The sequence below is a fragment of the Hylobates moloch genome, unplaced genomic scaffold (assembly GCF_009828535.3).
Source record: "Hylobates moloch isolate HMO894 unplaced genomic scaffold, HMol_V3 SCAFFOLD_1, whole genome shotgun sequence".
Classification (NCBI taxonomy): domain Eukaryota; kingdom Metazoa; phylum Chordata; class Mammalia; order Primates; family Hylobatidae; genus Hylobates; species Hylobates moloch.
The window spans coordinates 133,394,638-133,412,979 of NW_026652276.1; the positions used below are offsets into that span (position 1 = coordinate 133,394,638).

The window sequence follows — 18,342 nt, forward strand, 5'->3', positions numbered from 1 at the left end:
TTCTTTTATAAATCAAATAAATGGTGGCTCTGAGCCTTCCCCCACCTCCCGCCTTTTTTTGGGTCCAGATTGCTAAGAAATGTTATTAATGATAGCTCACGCTTATGAAATTCTTGCCTTCTAAGTGCTTTGTAGGCATTAATTTATTTAATCCTCACAACAGCCTTAGGAGACAGGCATCATCACTACCGTCGCCATTTTACAGATGGAAAAACCAGCAACCGTCAGAGCTGGTATTCAAAATAAGCCAATTCAGATTCCGAGTTCCGGCTCCTAACCATAGAGTGGCCTCAGGGTTTTATAGATTGTCCGGCTCTTTGGATGAACATCACACCTCATGGAGGAGAGTCCCTTCCATTTTAATGGCTCCAGGTTGTCATGGAAATCCTCTGTATACAAGAGGGTAAGGAGGAGGATGAGAAGCAGCAATACATGCTTATTGGGACTTTCTATCACCCCAGGACTTATCTAGGTATATTATAACAATGTTGAATACAGTATTAGTCCCATTTTAACTTGAGGAAAATAAGGTTTGGACCGTCAGAGACAGAGCAAGGCACATTGGTAAGGGCAGACAAGGGATTCATCTGACTCCAATGCCTCTTTCTTGGTAAAGCACGCTGGCTTGTCACACCGTGAAATTAGAGTCAACTGGTTAAATCTTGACAGGTTGCTAAATTATTAATTACACCCCCAGGAGCTGTGACTGGAGCGGCAGGGATGCTATGGCTGCACTGTACTATTTTTAGCACTAGATGGTGCTGTAACACGGCACATCTCTTCCGCGGTGGCCCTTGGAGGAAGGTTACTTCAGGGCTTGGAGACTCTGGAGGGAAGGATGCTACCTTACCAGAGCATGAAAAAAACATGGAAGACAGGACACTCTCGGGCCCTGAGAAAGCTGGAGACTGTAGCCTCCAGGTGGCTCCAGGATGTGCAGTACTGGCATCTGGGTTTTGCTCACACAACCGTGAACTCCTGGTCCCACCGAGCCCTAGCGAGTGGATTGGAGCACACACCTACCCACCTCCTCAGATGCTCCTACGAGTAGAGGAGGTATCCAGGCACGTAGGAGCTTGGCGCCGTGTTAGGTGCTCAGGATACTGGTTGTCCAGAATCCCAGTGAGGTGCAGTCCCGCCCTTGTTGTGCCACTTTCCCATGCGCCTCCTGCCACCCTGGGGGTTGCAGAGGCTGCAGAGTTGTCCAGCTTGAGAAACTGTAACAAGGTTGCTCCCTGACGGCCTGGCAGCTCGCTGAAGAGCTTCCTTCAGTTCAAAACAATTTTAGGGAGATTGTCATAAACTCAATGGGTTTAAATGATTTTACACTGACTCTTCAAAAGTGTCAAGGTCATGAAAGACAAAGAAAGGCCGAGGAACTGCCCCAGACTGGAGGAGGCGGGAGACATGGCAGCTGTGAATGAACCGTGGGTCCTGAACCAGAAAAAGGAGCTCAGTGGGACGATTGGTAACTTTTAGATGCAATCTGTCGGTGAGCTAATAGTATTGCTTCGATGTTAATTTCTTGGTTTTGATCACTGTACTGTAACTATGCAGAGTATTAACATTTGGGGACCCTGGGTAAAGGGTATGTGGGAATTCTTTGTGCTATTTTTGCAACTTTTCTCATCAAGTTTGAAATTATTTAAAATTGAAAGCTAATAACAATTATCAAAATGTTCTTAACATTATTATGGAATATTTCAAACATATAGAAAAATATAGAGAATAAGCCTGGCCACTTTTACAGGTGACTCAAGGGTACTGTTGGCACCAGACAGAGGAATGAAGTTTCTGTAGGAGTTAAGCATTGAGCTCTGTTGTCTCGCTCTCTGTGTCCAGAGGCGGCTCCTGGTAGTTGAATTAGATCATTATATTTTGGACAAGAGCTATTTAAATTTTTGACAGCCTCTACTTTAGAATAAATCAGCAGACAATCCACCTCTATGGCCATAGTATTTGCTTAGTGAGATAGCACCTTATTCCAACGCCCTACTTAGCAATTTTCTTGGGAGACATTTTTTTTTCCAGACCTTGTCTTTTATTACAGGGATCTAATCATTACTGTCTAAAACAAAAACATATAGATAAAGATGGCCCCAATTGCTTAATGCTGCTTTTGATATTTTTCTTTAACTTCTTTAACTTTCAAAAATGAACTTTTAATTTTAGAACAGTTTTAGAGTTTCAGAAAAATTGCAAAGATGATACAGAGTTACCATATTCTCTGCACCCAGTTCCCCCTATATTATCAGCTTACCTTAGTAGGGTACATTTGTTGCTATTAATGAACCAATATTGATACATCATGATTAACTAAAGTCTATACTTTATTTAGATTTCCTTAGTCTATCTATTGTCTCTTTTCTGTTCCAGAATCCCCTCCAAGATTCCTAGGTATCACATTAAATTTAGATGTCATGTCTATTTATGCTGCTCTAGAGTGTGACAATTTCTCAGACTTCTTTGTTTTTGATGTCCTTGATATTTTTTTTTTTGAGGAGTATGGGTGGAGTATTTTTATAGGATGTCTCTTGATTTGGGATTTGTCTGATATTTTTCTCATGATTAAACTGGGGTTATGTGTTTTTAGGAGGAAGACAACAGGGGTAATATGCTATTTTCATCACATCATATCAAGAATACATAGTATCTCTGGGCATGGTGGCGGTCCATAAAAATTAGCTGGGCATGGTGACAGGCTGCTCAGGAGGCTGAGGCAGGAGAATTGCTTGAACCCAGGAGGGGGAGACTGCAGTAGGCCAAGATTGTGCCACCGCACTCCAGCCTGGGTGACACAGCGAGACTCCATCTCAAAAAATAAATACATGATATTGACCTTCACCACCTGGCCACCTGGTAGTATTTGTCAGGTTTCTCCACTGTAAAGTAATTCCCACCTGCCTTCCACACTGAGCTCTTTGGAAGGAAGTCACTGTGTGCAGCCAAGAAGGAGCAGGGAGTTATGCCTCACTGCTTCGAGGATGGAGTATCTACGTAAATTATTTGGAATTCTTCTCTATGGAGGGATTTATCTCTTGTCTCCCAATTATTTATTTATTCAATCCATTTATTTGTGTTAGTATAGACTCATGGATATTTATTTTATACATTGGGTTTTAATCCAATATGACTTAATTTTATTGCTAAAATTGTTTTAGCTTTGGCCATTGGGAGCTCTTTCAGGTGGCTCCTATGTTCCTATTTAATTGCTATATAATAATTGTACATATTAATGTGGTACATGTGTCATTTTGATCCGAGCATATAATGTGTACTCAAATCAGGGTAATTGGGATATCCATCTCCTCAAATTTATCATTTCTTTGTGTTGGGAACATTCCAAATCTTCCTTTCTTGCTATTTTGAAATACACAGTAAGTTCTTGTTAACTATAGTCATTCTACTATGCTATCAAACATGAGAACTTATTTCTTTTATCTAACTGTATTTTTGTACCCATTAACCAACTTCTCTTCCTGCCTCCCCCTCACCCTTTCCTGGCCTCTGGTAACCACCAATCTACTATCTTCTTGAGATCCACTTTTTAGCTGTCCCATGAGAGTGAGAACATGTGACATTTGTGTTTCTGTGCCTGACTTATTTCATTTAATATAATGTTTTCCTGTTTCATTCGTGTTGCTGCAAATGACAAGATTTCATTCCTTTTCATGGCCGAATAGTACTTTATTGTGTCTACAGGCCACATTTTTTAATCCATTCATCTGTTGATGGATACTTAGGTTGATTCTACATTTTTGCTATTGTGAATAGTGCTGCAATAAATATGGGAGTGCAGATATCTCTGGTATACTGGTTTCCTTTCTTTTGGATAGATACCCAGTAGCAGGATTCCTGGATCATATGGTGGCTCTATTTTTAGCTTTTTGAGGAACCTCCACACTGTTTTCCATAGTGGCTATACTAATTTATATTTTCACCTATGTGTACAAGCTTGCCCTTTATCCATGGCCTCAAGCATGTTATTTTCTGTCTTTTTGATCATAGCCATTTTAACTGGAGTGAGATGATATTTCATTGTGGTTTTGATCTGCATTTCCATGCTAATTGGTGATGTTGTGTTCCTTTGATATATCCCCATCATTGAGACTTTTCTTTTGAGCACTTGCTTGTTTCCTGGCATAATAAGATGTTCCAGGCTCATCTTGTATATTTTCTGCTCTGGTGCTAGAATCAGCCATTTCTCCAATGAGCTTTTGGGAGATATTTGCTTTCTTGATTACAGTTAGGATTTTCTCATAAGGGAAGTTTGTTGATGGCCTGCAAACAAATAGTAAAATACTACGTTATGTCATGAAAATTAATTGCATTTTTCCTTCTAGATTTTGCATATAGAAGATGGTAATTTTAAAAACAGTGAAAGAAGAAATGTATCTGAGAATTCAATCAGTCAATAGACTTTAGAGTGAATATGATTTTTGTGTGCTCAAAGGCATCTTTTCAGTTTGGCTTTGTAAGGTTTCATTTTTTTTTTTTTTGTAGGAAAATATAAATAAAAGAGGAAGGAGCAGGGGAAGTGGAAAGTCACCTGCAGGGCCAGCCATACCCCCTGTTGCTGCCCTCATGGCCTAAGGTGTCTATAATAGAGTCAGTTTTCTTTTTTTTCCTTTTTTTTTTTTTTGTTTTTTTGAGATTGTGTCTTTCTCTGTTGCCCAGGCTGGAGTGCAGTGGCATGATCCCGGCTCACTGCAACCTCCACCTCCTGGGTTCAAGTGAGTCTCCTGACATGGGCTCCTGAGTAGCTGGGATTACAGGCATACACCACGATGCCCAGGGAATGTTTGTATTTTTAGTAGAGACGGGGTTTCACCATGTTGGCCAGGCTGGTCTCGAACCCCTGACCTCAGGTAATCCACCCGCCTTAGCCTCCCAAAGTGCTGGGATTACAGGCGTGAGCCACCACACCTAGCCAGCATCAGTTTTCTTTGTGCATCTTTTCCACAATCCTCTCACTGCAGATGTTTTCAGTCTTTCCCTCTGCTTGGTATACTTTTCTCTACTCATAGCTTCTTAGTAAACGCTGCCTGCTATGATCCTTCATCCTCCCATTTCTGCCTCATGTCTTGGTTCTATGCATTTTTCCAGTTTCAGCCCTGTTGTTGACAGATGGATTCCTACTGTGTTTCCTGGTTAAAATTCTCAAAAGAAGGAACCTGACTGGCTCAACACAAAGTTTCTTGCTAGACAATATTATGTGTCAAAAGTCAGTGTATCGACGGGTTGCCTCGGCTTAGTGTCAACGTAGTTCCATCACTTGCTGCCTGAGAGTGAGGTGGGATCAGTTGCCGGGCTCATTTGGTCCTGCCCCTTCAGCAGAGGCTTTAGCATCAGTTGTCTTTAGAAGAGGCTGTGGGTACCAAGGCTGGCCTTCTGCTTCATGGTTTGGTGGGGAGGAACAGAGCAAGAGTAGTTAGAGACTCCTGAATAGGATCAGGAGTGCCCAGTACTAATAAAGCCAAAATTTTTACAACACTCTAACATTTGCTAAGCACTATAAAGTCATGATCTCATTTTGTACATACCTGGGAAACACTTATTCTACTATTCTGTGATTGCCTCTTTCCTTGGGTCTCTCTTACAAGCAGACCACAGGGACCCTGAAGGCAGGAACTATGTCCTGTTGTTGTGATATCCTTAGCACCAACTCTACAGATAATATTCTAGAAATATTTATTAAATGTAAGAATTAAACAATAACATGTCTTCAAGGTGGACAGCTGTTATTACTGTTTTACAACTGAGGAAACTGAGGTTCAGTTAAGTAATGCAAAGTAGTTTGAATAAAAGACTGGGTTCCTTTTAGCCCAGTCCTTTTACAAAGTTGTGTTCATAGAGAAGCGTTTGACTCTCTCTTTTTTCCCGTCATCCTGTACTTCCCTCCATTCTTCTTTCCCATACCAGTCACTCCTGGGGCTTCTGGGCCCTCTGGGTACTCTGAGCCCCTCTAGAATGACGAAGAGTCCTCACTTACTCCTGTCAAAGGGCAGAGGGCAGCAGTCCCTTGGTAATAGTTTAGCCATCTTCACTGATTTTTTTGTGAGAAACCTCCAGAGAATAAAAGTCTTCCACCTCATTAAATTGGCTATATCTGGTAGATTTAGAATGGAAATAGAATCTTCATATCCTAGGCTGGAATAAGGGTTAGAGGCAGATCTGTGTGGATCGGGGATGCTGTGTTCAGTTCTAAATATGATGAGTTGGAGGCAAAAGGGAGGAACAGCAGAAGACAGACTTCCAGGAGGAGGGGTCCAGGTTTGGATGCCAGACTGGAACCTGAGAGATGGATTGTACAGGGCATGGATGTGGAGGTTTCAGAGAAGTAGCAACTAAAATTGGTGCCACAGATGAGGTAACTGGTAAGTAATTTAAAAGGTTGTTATTCAATGTCAAAACCATCATAGATAATTATGGATTAAAATGGAAAATTAGCATGCATAATTAAGTCACACACAAAGACCTCAGAGAACTTTAGTTTTTGTGGGAGGGCATTTTGTACCCCAGACTCTTAGGAAAACATAATCACATGTTTCTCTGTTAGGCATGCATGCGTGTGTGTGTGTGTGTGTGTGTGTGTAGACATATACTTGCTTCCCTTTGCTGTCATTTTCTTGTTTTGTGCCCACTAAACTGTGTCCTTACTCTTTTCCATAGTGCCCACCAGGTTACCTTGTTCATGGAGGGCATCCATATGTGGAAGGATGCTCATTGCAGCTTTACTAATAGTAGTGAAAAATGGAAAACAATACAAAATATCTTTTAAAAGGGCACGGTATGGTGAAATAGGATGTATCCACTCTGTGTTAGTCCATTTTCAGATTGCTACAAGGAAATACCCGAGACTGGGTAATTTATAAAGAAAAGAGATTTAATTGACTCACAGTTCTGCATGCCTGGGGAGGCCTCAGGAAACTTACAATCATGGTGGAAGGCACCTCTTCACAGAGCAGCAGGAGAGACAATGAGAGCCAGCAGGAGAAATGCCAGACACTTATAAAACCGTCAGATCTCGTGAGAACTCACTATCATGAGAACAGCATGGGGAAACCGCCCCATGATTCAATTACTTCCCACTGGGTCCCTCCCACGACACATGGGGATTATGGGGATTACAATCCAAGATGAGATTTGGGTGAGGGCACAGTGAAACCATAGTACACTCGATGGAATATCATGCTGCCATTCTATGATGGTTGTAAAAAATATGTTGCAAACTCAAAAATGCATATGTATTTTCTCAAAAAACGTACCTGTCACACACCGTTTCTTAAGAAGCTGCTGGACGGTATGTTTCCGGCAGGAAGAACAGACAATAGAAAAGGCCTGCAGGACTCCAGACATTGGAGTTATGAGTTACAACTTTAAAATAACGAAAGCTCCCTATGTTCAAAGAATAACAAATGATAAAGAGTAAACCAAGGAAGAAAGAGCTGGGGGCACTGGAATCTGGAGATTCAAAGCAGGGGAGAGGTGAAGGAAACCCACAGGCTGATGATGAAGGGAGCTCCCAGGCTGGTGGCCAACAGCGGAGCTGGAAGGCAGCCCCTGTGAGTTGAGGGCCATCATCGCAAGATCCCTGCTGTCTTAGTGCCATCTGTGAGACCCGAGGAAGCATGCCTGGGGGAGGCTGGTCCTGATTCTTCTCTTGGCTCAGTGCTATTAAAGCTGCTGCTCTCCCCTTGATGCTTGGGTTAGCTCTGAACTCCTCCTGAGGGCTGACAGAGGAGCGCTGCGAATTTAGAAGAAAATACAGAGCAGCCTCCTCCCTCCGAAGCTCTTTCTGACAGGTGTCTAATAGGTGGTTCAAATTATAGTTCTGTCTGATGGCCCAGCTGTGTTAATTTATGGTTTCCATGACTCAGCCATAACCTTGCCTGCAGACATCCCTAGAAAGGGCTCTCATAGATTCTCAGGGAAGCGGAAGCCAGCCTGTGATGCCCATTTTGCCACCTTCTCTTCTGTTGGGAACCCTTGTAGAATAGCGTGATATTTTTCTTCTCTTACACAGACTTGTGCTTCCTAGGCAATTTTTACAACACCATTTAAAGAAAAGCAAAGGATTGACTAACACAGAAGGCAGGAAGAGGTTATCTGTCGGGGATAAGGACACTGTGGCAGAGGCAATGTGTGATGGGCAGTGTTGTTCAGACATAAAAGAAGGCCACATTTCCAACACCCTTTAGAGTTAAGTCGAGGCCGTGTGGCAGCTCTTACCGAAGAAGGCAGCTCTTACCGAAGAAGTCACTCCTTGAGAAAGGCAGTTAAAAGAAGATGTAAGTTCTCTGTGTCCTTTCTCTATGTCCTCTCTTATTTATTCTACTTAACTAAAAGCAAAAATTCCAAGGTGGTGAAATGATGAGTCTTAAATTACTGTTAAGACTCTTAACAGTCTTAAATTTGTTCCAGAGCTTGTGTTTTAATGGGGCCAGAGCCAGGGTCTTAAATTACTGTTGGAGGTGGCAAGAACATCTCCTGAACCTGCATGGACTGTGATGTGAGAGGGACATCAACGTATGCGTGCGTGTGTTTTACATCAATGGCATTTTGAGATCTGTCTGTAGCTGCTGTGATACACTAATGCAGGCACAAGTGGGGCTGCTAATGTGGTCATAATATTCTATTTCTTAAACTGGATAGTGGGTACATGGGTGTTAATTTTATAATAATTATTATTATTATTTGAGACAAAGTCTCGCTCTGTCACCCAGGCTGGAGTGCAGTGGCACGATCTTGGCTCACTGGAACCTCTGCCTTCTGGGTTCAAGCGGTTCTCCTGTCTCAGTCTCCAGAGTAGCTGAGATTACAGGCATGTGTCACCATGCCTGGCTTATTTTTGCATTTTTAGTAGAGACGGGGTTTCTCCAAGTTGGCCAGGCTGGTCTTGAATGCCTGACCTCAGGTGATCCGCCCACCCTGGGCTTCCCAAAGTGCTGGGATTACAGGCGTGAACCACTGTGCCTGGCCATTATTATTCTTTAAACCACATAATTTTTATATACTTTTCTGTATGTACTGTACATTTCATAGTAAATATTTAAAGTCAGTCTCTTACGTACATTGTGACCACCTGAAATTGCAAGTTCATTGATCTTTTTCACTTTGGTCCAGCTGACAGTATATGTGGGGACGTAAAGTGAAAGAGTGGTTTGGAAAAGCTTTTTCACAGCATATCTCAAAAACGTAAGTATTCTCCTTTATTCAGCAGTTCCACTTTGAAGAGCTGAATCTAAGGAAATAATCCTAAATATTGGAAAAGCTTTTTACAGAAGGATGCTTATTGCACCATCATTAACAGTAGTTAGAAAATGGAAAGAAAAGGCCATGGTTTATCGAAATAGAGTGTATCAACTCAATGGAGTGCCATGCCGTATTTCTAAATGATGTTTGTAGAAACAATGTTATAACCTCAAAAATGCACATGACAGATGAACAAGAACAGGATACAGGATTGTGTCTCTTGGGTGATTATAGCAATGTAAAAAATGTATGAAACAAAGAACTCTGTGCCTGACATCTGCAAAGCCTGTCCTATGCTTAACTGTTCTTTGAATCATTACTTTAAAATGCAGTAATTTAGGCATTATCCAATGTATATACTTTATGTCTAGGAGGAAAAATTCAAACGTATTTGAAGTTGTATATGAGATTCTTTTCTTCTTCCAGATTAGGCTTTTAAATTCAAACACAGATTTAATAAATCTGACTTGGTTCAGCAATACAGTTGGAACAATTGAACACATTTGTATGTGAGGATGGAGGAGGGAATAATGAAAAGGAGGGATTGGGAAGGGGATGGGGACAAAGTTCTTAAAAGCACAGTGGCTAGACCTGTAACTCATGGCAGTGGCCAGCTATTTGTCCAATGAGCAGGAAATGGCCTCTAAAGTCTCTCCATTGTGTCTATGACCTTGCATTTCAGCATCTGAAAAGAAAACACAAGAGGTTCGGTTGGTGCAATGTTCCTTTCTTCCCAGGACTTTCTGGTCTTCAAGGCTTTTTCATGAGACAGAAGACCGATAGATGTAGAAGTTTCTAAGAGGACAGGTAAGCCTGTCTTCCCTAGATCCTCCTCTTTCTGGCTGAAAGGCCAAACCACCATGGTCAGTTCAAGCCTTCACTGTTCATTGTTTCCTCTCCAGTTATGCTGCCATGTTTTGAAGCAGGAAGACCTTACCACTTCTCAAAGGTCTTTAATTGCCTGACCACTGCTTCTCTTTGGAAGGCTGTCAGGGTGATGGAATCTCAGATCACAGCACAGATAAAATGGACAAAGAAAGAAAGATACAAGAAGGATGTAAAAATGTCCATAATGAACTCATGTATCTTGCGGAAACCTCTAATCTAATGAGAATGGATTTTGTTGAGAAGATTGTATACCAACAATTAATTATTCATGGCAGAGACATCATTAAGATTTCATTTTGTTTAAAGGCCTCTAAGTGACTTAGGAAATTGGGTTAAGCTAGAGAAGAATTTCAAGAAAGAGACAAGGGAAAGCTTTTCGTTATATTGACTTTTTCTTATATTTTCCAGATAGATATTTTGACTTGGCACATAAATTATACTATGACTAAAAATCTCCAATGATTTGTCTGAGTAAGAGTCTTTACATGGGTGGATCATTTACCAGTGTGGTCAGATGGAAGCAGATTGACAGAGATTTGTGAAAGGATTAGGAGGTTTATTCCAGAATTCTATAATAATTCAGTTTGGCTTTCTGGTTAGGAATGTAGTGAGGAGTCTCCTTGAAATGACAATGGGATTTGTGCAACCTGTGACATTTTGCACTCAAGGATCCTTTTCCCGGTGCCCTAAGGGATGCGAGCACCTGTTCACTTACAGTACATGTAAGATAAGACACTTTTAATAAAAACTCTGGAGACCTGGAGTAGTATAGGCCCTATGCCTGCTTATCTTAAAGACAAATACCAGAAATTGGTGTCAGGTTGTGAGTTCAATGTGAGATTGATTCAAAACATAAAGCTAGAGATCTAGTGTAAATTTTCAGAGGGATATTGATTACAGGATCAATTTCTATGGGCAATTAATGCAGGGGTTTGGTTTATATTTGAATTCCAAGCACCCAGTGATATTCAAAAATAGCACCCAATTTTACATAAAATGTAAAATTACATTTTGTGTTCGATTTGGGCACCCTGTAATGATTTACAATAAAGGTTTGGGCTTTTGTTTTCTTGTTCCTTCATTAGAAAGATTAGCACTTGCCTTTCCTCCTTGATCACTATCCCAGTGTCCTGGGTTTTTGGGATTCAAAACTAAACTAAAATGTCTTAGTGGTTGAGAAATGTTAAGGTTGAAATAGTAGATCAGGGCATGTCTGCCTGGAGAACATCACAGCAACCGAGAACTGCAATAGAAGAGGCTTGGTAAAGGGAGAATCTCTTCCCTGTTTGTGAATTAAATAGTCCTGTAACACCTTTAAGGTAATAAAGAATTAGGGTTGGCGCCCTACTCCTGCACGGCCATAGAGCTGGAGAGAAAATAGAGCTCCAGACGTGGAGCCAGGAAGACCTGGGTTGAGTTTTTAGCTGTGTCCTGAGCCAACAACCACAGCACCAGCGACAACAACAGCACCAACAACACCCACCACATGCACCGATCTCCATCTGCCTCAAAGAACTACACATTGTAGTAGAAGGAAAGAGTCAATAATCAATAAATGCACCAAATAAGTAAATTATGTAAATTTATATAAAAGAGTCAATAAATAGTAAGTGCAAAAAATAAGTAAATAAGTACATCTATTATGGTAAAAAGTGATAATTGCTATAGAAAAAAATAGAGGTGTGCCTAATAATTTATTTATGAAAATCTGCTTTAACATTTTTCAGAAAGCTGTCTCCTGGAAAAACAAGTAGTATCTTAACTTTATACATTTCCAGGGACAAAATATTATAACCACTGCTTAACTGATGGTGATATCAAGTCAAAATGTATGCAGCTTTTATACAATGGCAGCTCTAATTTCCAGCAGCACAGAAATTCTCCCAGTGGTTCCCTTATTTTAATATGGCAGCTAACCACCTATTTATGTGTTTCTTTATCTCAGCCTCTCTGTACCTCTGTGTTACGTGGAGAGATGAGATGGCATGTTGTTTTCGTAGCTTGATACATACCACAGCCAGAATTCCAGAACACAGTTTACATACTTTACAGTTAAATGTTTAGGCCTCAAGAACAGGAATCAAATACTTTGCTTTCAACACTGCTTCCTTCATGAGAAGGAAAAATCTCACCCCTGAGGCTGGCTCCAGGGCCCTGGCCCCAGTAAAACACAAGCCCTGGAACAAAGCAGAGGCCTGGGTAGAAGGAATTGTTTGCTCGGTTAGCTTAGCTCGAGGCCAAATAGAGGGAATTTGTTTTCAAGCCAAACAGGTGCACTTGAGGGTACAGAAAGGAGACTGGCATTTGGGATTGAGCCTCAGGATGGGTCCATCTTGACCTGTTTTTTTTTTCCAACTGATTAGTCAATCATGACTTGTTGCTTCTTAAGTCCTAAGAATTTTAGAATTCAGGCAGCCAGTAATGGTTTACAATAAAGACTTGGCACTTTGGGAGGCCGAGGCAGGTGGATCACCCGAGGTCAGGATTTTGACACTAGCCTGGCCAAGACAGGGAAACCTCGTCTCCACTAAAAATACAAAAATTAGCTGGGCGTGGTGGCGGGTGCCTGTAATCTCAGCTACTTGGGAGGCAGAGGCAGGAGAATCGCTTGAACCCAGGAGGCAGAGGTCGCAGTGAGCTGAGATTGCACCACTGCCCACCAGCCTGGGCAACAGAGTGAGACTCTCTCAAAAGAAAAAAAAAAAAAAAAAAAAGACTTGGGCTTGTGATTTCCTTGTTCCTTCATTGGAAATGTTATGATGTGCCTTTCCTCCTTGATCTCTATTTATCCCATCCAGCCCTTCCCACCTCCCTCACCCTCTCTCCAGCAGGGTCTCCTTCCTGCTGGTCACACAGCTGGCGACTGTAATTAGTTCTCAGGGCTGCGAGGAGAGTCTTAGCAATCCCTTAATGAAGTGCCCCGAATCTAATAGATAAGAATTGCACTGGAATATTCAGGATGCAAGAAATGTTCCAGTTCTTTTTTTTTCATACTAAGTTTTATTGTATGCTGCTGCCAGTGCTTATACAACAATGACCCCTGTGAAATAGAAATTCATGAAAATTCAGAGAGGTAGATGTTAAGGACTGACAAAAGTAGAATTTTGTATATTATGGCATGTGTTACAGGGATAAGCTTTTGTACAGGTTTCAAATTTAGCTCTCTTAATATTCACTGGATCATAAGAAGCAGTTTGGGAAACCTTTGAAAGGTTCATTTTACTGCAAGAAGGAACAGACTTTCTGGGGTCTGAAGGGATTTGTACTTGAAGATACTCCAGTCAGCAGAGGGTCATGTTGAGCATTCTGCAGACCGAATTGTTTTAAGTCTGCAGCTGTCTGGGAAACTTTTACGCATTTGAGCGTGGTTGAGGCCGGCCTCCAGCGGGAGCTGCTGAACCACTTTCTTCATAGCGGCAACGCCGGAGGAGCCTGGCATGGTGCACACGAAGGCCAGGCCGATTCGTGGGTTGGTGAAATGTTCCAGTTTGTATTAAAGAATTACAAACGGTGAAAATTCCAATGTCAAACATGAAACTCCAAAAACCTTGAAGTCAGGGTTTATCTCTCACCCATCTTGACACTTGTCAAAACAGCGTGCTGGCTCTAATCTCGGAATGCATCCAAACCTGCTCACTTCTCAACAATTCCTCTGCCACCACTTGGGGCTCAGTCCCTGTTCTCTTTTCCCTCAGGTTACTTCAGTAATGTCCTGCCTGATTTTTCCCAGTTCCACTAAACCATTAGTGCTCAGTCTTGAGATGGAGCAGGGCTCCCTCTGAGGGTCTGTCAAGGCCCTCAAGCATAGAAATAAATCCTAGTTCCTAATTCTAGGCACCTACCTCACCTTGAGAAGTAAACGAGCAACCTGATAAGTAAGAAGGTAAATAGTAGCTTTTTTTTTTTAAGACAGAGTTTCACTCTTGTTGCCCAGGCTGGAGTACAATGGCACGATCTCAGCTCACCACAACCTCTGCCTCCCAGGTTCAAGCGATTCTCCTGCCTCAGCCTCCCAAGTAGCTGGGATTACAGGGATGCGCCACCATGCCTGGCTAATTTTGTATTTTTAGTAGAGACGGGGTTTCTCCATGTTGGTCAGGCTGGTCTCGAACTCCCAACCTCAGGTGACCTGCCCACCCCGGCCTCCCAAAGTGCTGGGATTACAGGCATGAGCCACTGTGCCTGGCCAATAGTAATTTTAAACAACAGCCAAGGAAGCTAGAGCCACAAACTCTTTGGTTCCCTATAGAAACTAAAGATAACATCTTCACATATGTCTTTGAGTTGTTTTTTATAAACCTGGACCCCCAGCAAATGGAAAATGCCATCTGCCAGCCTGTAGGCCTCAGATAAGGGGGAATGAGGACTGAACTCTGCCTGCCAGTAATTCTAAATTTCTTCCTGAGGTGCCCAGAGGAAGTCATGCCCACAGGCCAGAGCTCAAGATTCCTTTTGACTGGCCCCAAGTTTTTAAACAAAGCCTAATCACAAGTCAGGAAATCTTTGAATTCACCTATGACCTTTGGTCCTCCCAACCCTGTTTCAAGATGTCCTGCCTTTTTAGGCCAAGCCAACACAGCTTCATTGTGTTGATTGATGACTTTGCCTGTAACCTCTGCCCAGTGATGTAGCTGTGGTCTTTTATTTGCTGATGTATCTCCAGTGTTTAGATCAGTGCCTGGTACATAGTAAATGCTGAATAAATATTTGCTGAGTGAATGAGTGACTTTTTGTGACTTCATCAATTATCTTTGAATTAATCTGGGACCTGGAATCTTATGAGCTCAAGAACATGGCTGGGAGAGGCCTGGGATCAAGAGCTTTCTCTAGGCACCACCTCCACTACTGCGGGTGGAGCCCAGGTACTCGGCCTATTTTTTTGGCACTGTTGTCTAAGCAAGCTCACAGCAAGCTAATTGCTGGGACATTCCCTGTCAACTGCTGGCCTGGCCACAGGACTCCTCATGGCTGTTCTCAAGGTAGAGGGCTTAGGTTCCAGCCTTTTTTAGGTTCCCATGCAGCTGTGTCCATTTAGGGTCTGGTCACCTCCAGGAGGCTCCTGTCAGAAACCTGCAATGTGGAGAAGGGAGGAGCCCTGTTTCCCTGGAGGAGGAGGGGCCCCCAGGCCTGTCCCTCCCAGCCTGGCTGCTGTGAGAATCCCCCAAAGACTTAAAAAAATACCCTGTCTGGGCCCCACCCTAGGCCAAATGAAATTGGAATCTCTGGGGATACAGCCTGGTAATAGGTATATATTTCAACTTTCTAGATTATTTTAAATGCAGCCAGGATTCACATCAAGTGTCCTAGGACAAAGGCCTCCTGGGAGAAAACACATGTCCTTCTTCTCCTCCCAAAGGCAGCCAGAAAGGATAAAGGAATGAGCAAACAAGACATAACGAAAAAAATAATTTTTTCATTTCTCAATGTCTACGCCTGTTGTCGAAAAGATGCAGAAGATACCATTTTGCTTATTTCCTTAATTAAATCCTTAGGTTAAAATTTTAGATTTGAAGTTACAGGATATTTTGAGACTTCAAAAAAAAAATCACAATTTCACTAGAAGTGAAAAAGGTGTGATTATTTGGGCCTTTTCAATTCTGGAAATTTTCAGTTTAAAAATCTTTGTCCATCTGGTAGATGAACATGTAGTTTTTCATGTCTGCGATACATAATTCTTGAGGGTTTCCTATATGCCATTACTCCATTGGACAGTGTTACTTTAATTTGAAAGTGTGTCGGTCTTCATTGAGATTCAGCATATTTTCATATACCTGGTAGCTAATTATAATTCCTTTTTTTTTTTTTTTGAGACGGAGTCTCACTCTGTTGCCCAGGCTGGAGTGCAGTGGTGCGATCTCAGCTCACTGCAACCTCCACCTCCCGGGTTCAAGTGATTCTCCTGCCTCAGCCTCCCGAGTAGCTGGGACTACAGGTGCGTGCCACCATACCTGCTAATTTTTTATATTTTTAGTAGAGACAGGGTTTCACCATGTTATCCAAGATGGCCTCCATTTCCTGACCTCAAGTGATCCACCCACTTCGGCCTCCCAATTCTTTTGTGTAAAGCTCACTCTAGCTGTGGTGAGAGTGGATGGTTGGAGGGGGAGGGGGCCAGAACAGCAGACAGAGATATGTCTAGAGGCCATTGCAGTGGTGCAAGTGTGAGAAGTGCGGACCATGAGAGGGGGTTAGGTTTGGGATGTATTGTAGAGGTAGGGCTAATAGCATTTGCTGATGGATTGCATGTGAGCTATGAAGGGAATCAAGGATGACTTGGAGGCTTTCAGGCTGAGCAATTGAGTGGGTGGTGGCCTCACTTTCTGAGCTGGAGAAGGCAGGAGTCTGAGGTATATCGGCTGGGAAGAGGGGCTGGTGGCTGGTCTTGCTCCGCTGGAAGCTCAGGAATGCTGGGCCAAGTTTCCAGGCCTGCCCGTCTTAGGGGCTGGGAGATATGTGCTGTGTTGTGGAAGCTGGTTCAGGGGATCAGTCTCTCTCTGCAGGTAAGGAGGGACTCACAGCAGCAGAAGCCTGTTCTTTCCACAGCCCAAGACATTATCTTTCGTATATATTTTGTGAAGATTTTTTCCCTGCTTCTCTATTTTCTGATTTTTAAAAGTGAATCTTATAAGCATTTTTCTTTATTTAAATACATACAAATTATACATTTAAAATAGAACATGGCATGACGGAAAAGTATAAAGATTTGCTAATTTATGTCTATACTCTTGGACTTGTGTGATGTTTCTAAATCTTTATAAATATATGTTGCAATGAACATTTTTGTGTATATGTGTGTGCTTACATATTTTCTAAATTATCCCTTAGGATAGATGCATTTTTAGGATTTCAGCTGCTGCATCAGAATATAAAAGTTATAAAGCCATTTCATTGATCCTTTTGTTTTAGTCGCTGATGCCTCATCGAATCCGGAGCCAAGTTCAATCCTCCTTCTACTGCTCCAGACGGCTCCCCTTTCTCCCTCTCCCACCAGGACCCCTAATCTCCCCCATTTCCCCAATGCTGCTTCTCAGAGCCACGTTTCCTCTCACTACCAGCCAAGCCCTACCCTTTTGGAAGTCCACCGATAATTTTAATACGTCTCTTGTATTTGCGCTAAAGCCACCATTGAGGATACTCAGAATTTTGCTGTGGAATCTGGTTAGACAACTAACAAAGTAATAATAATATGTAGAAGAATTATGTAATAGAGGAAAAGTTAAGGGGGATCAGAGAGATTTAAGTGTGTATTTTAGTCTTATCCCTTACTAGCTAAAATGTAAAGAAATTTTAAGCCTGTAGGCATGTGATTTAAAAATCACCTTGGGCAAGTCATTTATACTCTGTGTGAGCTTCAGGTGCTCACTTAAAATGGGTAGAATAATCACCATCTCTTAGGATTAGTGTGAAGGGTGCACGAAAAAGCATGTGAAACACACAGGCTCATATCTGGTGTGCAATACCCTTTATTTATTTGGGTTTGCTTTCCTTCCATTCAATTTTCCCTTGCTTGCATCATCTTAGAAATTATGGCTAAATATTAGAGCTCTTTGTATCCTCAATAAAAAAGACATGGACTTAAATAACACTTTACCACGAAATCAGCTGAGGTTTGTGTTGCTCCTCAAATCTAGGAAGCACATTAGTCAGAGGCTGAACGCTAACCCTCTTTTTTCTGAGCCACAGTGGAAAAAAATGGAGGTTTTCCTATATCACTCTGATAGTATTCTGTTTCCTTCACCGATGTAATTCCGTTATTGCAGCGAAGAAAATGCGCTATGATACCTGGATGAAGGGGACTCCATGAAATATGAAGTTGTTTGAAAAGGTGCGACTGGCATGCATTAAGATGCCAGGTTTTTATTTTATTTCTCTTCAGCTTGTAAACACTTCGGTAACCTGCAAAGATGCTGGAGCTGGTGGGGAAGAGAGTTCAGCCAGGAGGTCCAAATGCCACTTCCACATCAGGATTACTAATGTGCATGGTCATCTTCTAACCACTGAGCTTCTTTAATTTTGGGGAGACAACAAAAATGAATCAAAAGAATAATGTAGTTCCAATGTCATCTCTGAGAAAAATGATGTCAGCCAAACCCTGTATTCTTAAGCCAGGCTGACTTGCCCAACGCCATAAGGGCAGTTGGCAAATAGGGCACACAGCAGTGCGTTAGCTCAGTGGGCTCAGTTTTGGATGCTAAATTC

The 18,342-nt window shown here is 42.1% G+C and overlaps 1 long non-coding RNA gene and 1 pseudogene across 1 annotated transcript; one reads left to right on the plus strand and one right to left on the minus strand.

Annotated features, from left to right (window-relative positions):
* Positions 1-314: 314 nt before the first annotated feature.
* Positions 315-10,565, plus strand: LOC131382207 (uncharacterized). Its single transcript, XR_009211473.1, has 5 exons — positions 315-472; positions 8,027-8,291; positions 9,127-9,198; positions 9,938-10,062; positions 10,158-10,565. It is a non-coding gene; the product is annotated as an uncharacterized LOC131382207 (long non-coding RNA).
* A 2,797-nt stretch (positions 10,566-13,362) lies between these two features.
* Positions 13,363-13,582, minus strand: LOC116810672 (guanine nucleotide-binding protein G(I)/G(S)/G(O) subunit gamma-5-like; annotated as a pseudogene).
* Positions 13,583-18,342: the final 4,760 nt, after the last annotated feature.